This window comes from Stegodyphus dumicola, chromosome 1, assembly GCF_044657685.1.
Source record: "Stegodyphus dumicola isolate Sdum_Otavi_A_Nest chromosome 1, ASM4465768v1".
NCBI classification, from domain to species: Eukaryota; Metazoa; Arthropoda; class Arachnida; order Araneae; family Eresidae; genus Stegodyphus; species Stegodyphus dumicola.
This window is the reverse complement of record NC_140768.1, coordinates 133,230,541-133,236,689: the sequence shown is the minus strand read 5'-3', so window position 1 is coordinate 133,236,689 and position 6,149 is coordinate 133,230,541. Positions and strand designations below refer to the sequence as shown.

The 6,149-nt window shown below is 38.5% G+C and overlaps 1 pseudogene; it reads left to right on the top strand.

Annotated features, from left to right (window-relative positions):
* The first annotated feature begins 330 nt into the window (after positions 1-330).
* Positions 331-4,047, top strand: LOC118200980 (heat shock protein 70 B2-like; annotated as a pseudogene).
* The last annotated feature ends 2,102 nt before the right edge of the window (positions 4,048-6,149 follow it).

The window sequence follows — 6,149 nt, the reverse complement described above, 5'->3', positions numbered from 1 at the left end:
TCGTAAGAAAAAAGACGAGATTGGGAAACGAGCAAAGTTCAAAGCCAGATTGGTAGCAAAAGGCTATCTGCAAATGCCTGGAGTGGACTTTCAAGACACCTTTTCGCCAGTCATCAAACTTAAATCTATAAGGTTACTGCTTGCCGTAGCTGCAGAGAAAAACCTAGAGGTTCACCGAATGGATGTGACAGCTGTATACCTTATTGCAATCCTAAAAGAGGACATATATATGGCACAGCCAGAAGGCTGCATCGAGAAAGGGAAAGAACACCTTGCCTGGCACCTGAAGAAAAGCATTTATGGTCTTTGACAATCAGGACGTGCATGGAATACTTGCTTGAAGACTTCCTGATCCAGTATGGATTGAAAAGATCAAGTGCAGAACCTTGTATTTATTTTTGTCATGAGAAGAACATCATAATTGGAGTTTATGTTGACGACCTCCTGATAGTTGGAAACATGCCAGAGATAAATGAATTCAAGAGAAGCATTAAGAAAAGGTTCGGTGTCAAGGACCTAGGTCCTGCAAGCCAGAACTTATCCATGCAAATATGCAAAGAAGAAAATGGATCATACACACAATATCAAATCGTTTATGTATCGGAAATCCTAGAAACGTTTAAAATGACTGAAGCAAAATGTGCATCCACGCCATTGGACCCCAGCATAAAATATAAGAAGGTAGATGAACAACAGTGGGAGGAAATCAAAGGAAACAGCAAGAAATCCCTTACAGACAAGCTATAGGAAGTCTCCTTTATCTGACCTGTGGTACTCGTCCAGACATGGCTTATTCTTCCACTTTCATGAAAAACACACTGAAGAACACTGGAGAGGTGTGAAGCACATTCTAAGATACCTAAAGTTGAAAAAACACAACACAGAAAGTTGAGATTCCAGAAGACAGGTGAGCCACTTCAAGTCTACTCAGATGCTGACTGAGGAGGTGACAGAAGTGACCGTAAATCGTACTGTGGTTATGTAATGCTACTCGCAGGTGCTCCAATCTCATGGTCGATCAAGAAGCAATCCACAACAGCTTTATCGTCGACAGAAGCAGAGTATGTAGCAATGTGTCACGCTGCCAAGGAAATCCTATGGATTAAATATTTGATCAAGGAAATCTGTAGTGAATTAGCTGCTTCACCTCAAAAAGTGCTAGTCGACAACCAGGGAGCAATCTTCTTAGCCAAGAACCATGTTACTTCTGAAAGAAGTAAGCACATCGATATGAAATGAAAGTTATAATGCTTACTTTTACTTCTGCTGGAATCCTCTAGAGGGCACCACGAGCGATTCTTCGAGAAATTTCCAGATGATCTGGAAGGTGGCAGAACAATCGCTCTGTCGCTGCCGGGGAATGTTCGCGACACTTCCGGAAGCCGCTACGAAGGTATAAATATGAGCCACGTGAGGGCAGCCGTTAGAAGCACTTGGGATGGTGGCGTCCACACGTGACCTGTGCACACCGCTCGCTATTCAGATGTATTTTTCATGCAATCAAGCTTTCCTGATATTATGTACATATGTATATAATCTATATTTAACCTAGCATATTGTTTTTCAACTATTTATTCTGCACTTTATTTATATTTTCTTCTATTCTATATATGTTACTTTTTGACGAATACTTCAACACCAATCAGATGTCATCTCAGAGCTCACGTGACTTGGGTCACACCCCTTCTACATCTCAGCTTCTTGCACCGTCCAGTTCAAGCATTTCCCCACCTGCAGCGTACTTAGTAGCATCTAAATCAAGACAGCCGGAACACAGCACGTAATTACTGCGTACTAATCGCGGCTTAAAGAGGAACTTGGAACAGCCGTTAGAGATGTAAACAAACAAAGTGACTTTTCGAAGTGCTGCGATTTTGCATTACCTGCGAAACTTTTGTGAAGTTTTCTGAAAGCGAGTCTCTTCGACCAGTGACTTTCTGATTTATTATTACTGTTGAAGTATTATTTGAGATGCCGAGTGGAAAAGCGCCAGCTATTGGTGTTGAATTGGGGACGACGTACTCTTGCGTCGGCGTCTTCCAGCACGCAAACGTGGAAATCATAGCCAACGACCAGGGCAATCGCACAATACCTAGTTATGTCGCCTTTACGGAGACCGAGAGGCTGATCGGCGATCCTGCGAAATCTCAGGTTTCTCTGAATTCCGAAAACACCATCTTCTCGGCAAAGAGGTTGATTGGCAGAAAGTTTGATGATCCCAAAATCCAGCAAGATTTAAAAAATTGGCCCTTCAAGGTAGTAAACGAAGGCGACAAACCAAAGATCTGTGTGGAGTTCAAAGGTGAGCGCAAGTGTTTTAATCCTGGAGAAATAAGTGCCATGGTCTTGACAAAGATGAAAGAGATTGCTGAGATGTACTTAGGGCAGAAAGTTACTGATTCTGTAATCACAGCTTCTGCATACTTCAACGATTCACAGAGACAAGCAACAAAAGATGCCGGGAAAATTGCTGGACTGAATTTTTTTTGAGAATTATCAACGAACCAACAGCAGCTGCCCTGGCATATGGTCTGGACAAGAATCTGAGAGGTGAAAAGATAATCTTTGACTTGGGAGGTGGCACATTTGATGTGTCGATCCTGACAATTGATGAAGGTTCCTTGTTCGAGGTTAGATCTACAGCTGGTGACACACACCTGGGAGGAGAGGACTTTGATAATAGGATGTTGACACATTTTCTGGAGGAGTTCAAGCGCAAGCATTGCAAAGACCTGCGTTCCAGTCCAAGAGCTTTTCGGAGGCTGCGAACTGCTTGTTCGCAAGAGGACACTGTCCAGCAGCACGGAGGCGAGCATTGAAATAGATGCCCTGTTCGAAGGGATAGAGTTTTATTCGAAAATAACCAGAGCGAGATTTGAGGAGCTGTGCATGGACCTCTTCCGATCGACCCTGGAGCCAGTGAAGCGAGCCCTAAAAGATGCAAAGTTAGACAAGAGCAGCATCCACGACGTTGTATTGGTCGGCGGTTCGACACGCATTCCCAAGATACAGAAAATGCTGAGAGACCTTTTCTACGGGAAGGAACTTTGCGTGTCGATCAATCCAGACGAAGCAGTGGCCTATGGGGCAGCCGTCCAAGCCGCCGTTCTGACAAGAATTTACAGATGAGAAGATCAGAGATGTCCTATTGGTAGATGTAGCTCCTTTGTCGCTGGGCATCGAAACGGCGGGTGGTGTGATGACCAAAATCATCGAGAGAAATTCCCGCATCCCGTGCAAGACATCGCAAGTTTTCACAACTTATTCTGATAACCAGCCAGGTGTATACATTCAGGTTTATGAAGGAGAAAGGGCAATGACAAAAGACAATCACTTGCTAGGGAGATTCCAGCTGTCGGGAATACCCCCTGCTCCAAGAGGCGTTCCCCAGATTGAAGTGACCTTCGACCTAGATGCGAACGGTATCCTCCAAGTCTCTGCGATGGAGAAGAGCTCTGGAAGTCACAGAGCATCCGCATCACCAATGACAAAGGCCGTCTGTCGAAAGAGGAGATCGAGAGGATGCTGGAAGAAGCGAAGCAGTACGAAAAAGAAGATGCAGAGCAGAGAGAGAGAGTAGCTTCACGGAATGCCCTCGAAAGCTACGTGTACAGCGTAAAGCAAACAGCTGACTCTGCATCGGACGATAAGCTGTCTTCCTCAGATAAAGCCAAAGTTAAGCAGACCTGCGATTCTGTAATTCAGTGGTTAGACAACAAAACACTTGCAGAGAAGAAAGAAATAGAACATAAAATGAAAGAAGTGCAATCTGAATTGTCTCCTCTCATGACTAAATTGCATCAAGCAAACAATTTCAGTTCTAGTCAGGAACCTAGGGCCAGTGCTGGTTCTGGGCCTACCATCGAAGAAGTTGATTAGCATCTTGGACTTAGATTAGAGCATTCAAATTCCATGTATATATGTAAATATATCATGTCTCGCCAGTAAATTTAACTTGCATCATTAAATGATTTAAATTTTTTATATTTAAGTGTGTGATATTTAATTCTAGAAGAACAAAATAAAGTAAGTTATTTAATTTTTTTATTATGTGTGTTTTCATTTGTGTCCTGTATTTTGATAAAACATATTTTCATGCAGATTTAAAGTACTTTGTAATTTTACAAGTAAATCTACAATCATGCACAGCATAATAAATATTTTGCAACTCTTCTACAAATTACTCAGAATCACTTATTTAAAGCTACAGATTATTAATTATATTCTGCATAATGAGAAGTTTTTACAAAGTTCGGTTTCCGTAAACATACAGTTGTAAGAAAACTTGAAATTTACGATGCAGTGAGTTGATGGTATTCAAATAACAGATATTAAACCATATTCAGTTCTTCTGCTTACAAATGTAAAAAAATGTGTTTCACAAGAAGAAAATGTTACACGTTGAAAATTTTTCAAATATGTTTAAAGCAGGGTTTGAATACATTGTACAAATGTTTACTGCGTAGAGTCCAACAGCAAGAGAGAGAATATTTATATGAGTGGGTAAGTACAGTCAATTGAGCAATATGTGATTTTACTCCACAGGACTGGGTAAGTTTTCTAAATTGTAAGATCCATGTGTACGATAAATGTCTGAGATTTTATTTTTCTTCATAGTGAAAATGACTAGACATGTTTTTGCATTTGAGATTTTCATCTGTTAGTAGCTGTGGCTAGACTTTTCACATGAATAAAATTTCCATGAGACGGAACTGTTTGCATTCCGTGTGCATTTTAGAAGTTCAATGTGGCAAATTACAGTAATTAATTGTGTAAAGTGGTAATTTCAGTAAATGTTCGGTACTTTTAAAATTTAGTCTTATTGGTAGTTTGATGCATGGGAACTTTCTATATTTGAATGTGTTTTATTAGCACACTGGTACGTTGTACCATTGGTAATGCTTCTAAAGTTGTCTTCCTCAGGTGCATTTAGTTTGAATGGTGTTCAGGAGTAAAATTGTAATAAATTTGATTTTGAAGAACTGGCCATGGAAATCTTTCAGAAAGGAATTTTGTCATGTATACTATTTCCACTTTCTGTTCCAAGAAAATTGTGATTTTCTGTTTGGAGTAATTTCTTTGATCTAGAGGACGAAAATGGCTATTTCTTTTTATTATTAATATGTGGATTGTCAGAATTTGAAATAAGACCAGTATGCCACTTCTAAAAGCAGTTTAATTACGCATTTCAAAATTGCATGTTTGGATATACAGATGTGTTTTAATTCTGTAAAATTAAGGTGAAATATTTTCTAAAATGCAATCCGTTGATCTTGAAGTGAAGGAAAAAGTTATGAAGTGAAAGGAATCTTATTTGAATCTTACTTTGATGTAGAATTTTTTGGAATGGAATGTACTTTGTTTAGTGTTTAAATAAAATTGTATGATTATTTGCTCTTATGCAATGTGTAACTTATTATTCAAACATTAATAGAAACAAAAGCAATAAAAATATAAATGAAGAAATAAACAGGGGCATAAAATGCAGATATGAGTAATGTTTCTATTCACCGATGATAAAGAAAAACAATTATCTGTAGTTAGCTTTTGGACTGAGTGAGATGCACATTTCCAAATTCACTTGGTTTCATGGAAACTACTCTCTCAAAATCTGTAAAATATATCTAATTTTATTAATAAATCTTAAGATTTTCTATGTGTGAATAATATTCGCATGTGTTAATTAAACTTTCCGTTTTAAAAAAGGATAGTCTGTTTATTAAATTTTGCTTGTAGTGTAAAAAGTAAAAATGAATTAACTTTCAACTGCGTGATCAAAAGATATGTCAAGTTCGAACAGGAATGAATTTATATTATTACTTCGTATGATTCTGAGGTTGAAGTGCTGCGATTATATGAAGCAAAACTCATTTCCCCTTTAGACTGGAATTTTTCTTTTTTTCAGTAGCATGCAATTTTCCACAATTTAAAGTTTCCTATACTTCAACAAGTGTTTTACTTTTATGTGGTACTTCCAATGCACCTTTATTTTCTTTTTTTTTTTTCACTGGTGAACTCTGTTACACGTGAATTACTATGTGAAATATATTTAATTCTTATTTACTGTTGCATTTCCATTCATATGCCACATACTTCTTTCAAGTGAATTTTATCTTCATCCTTTAAATAGTCTAGCAACATTTGTTACT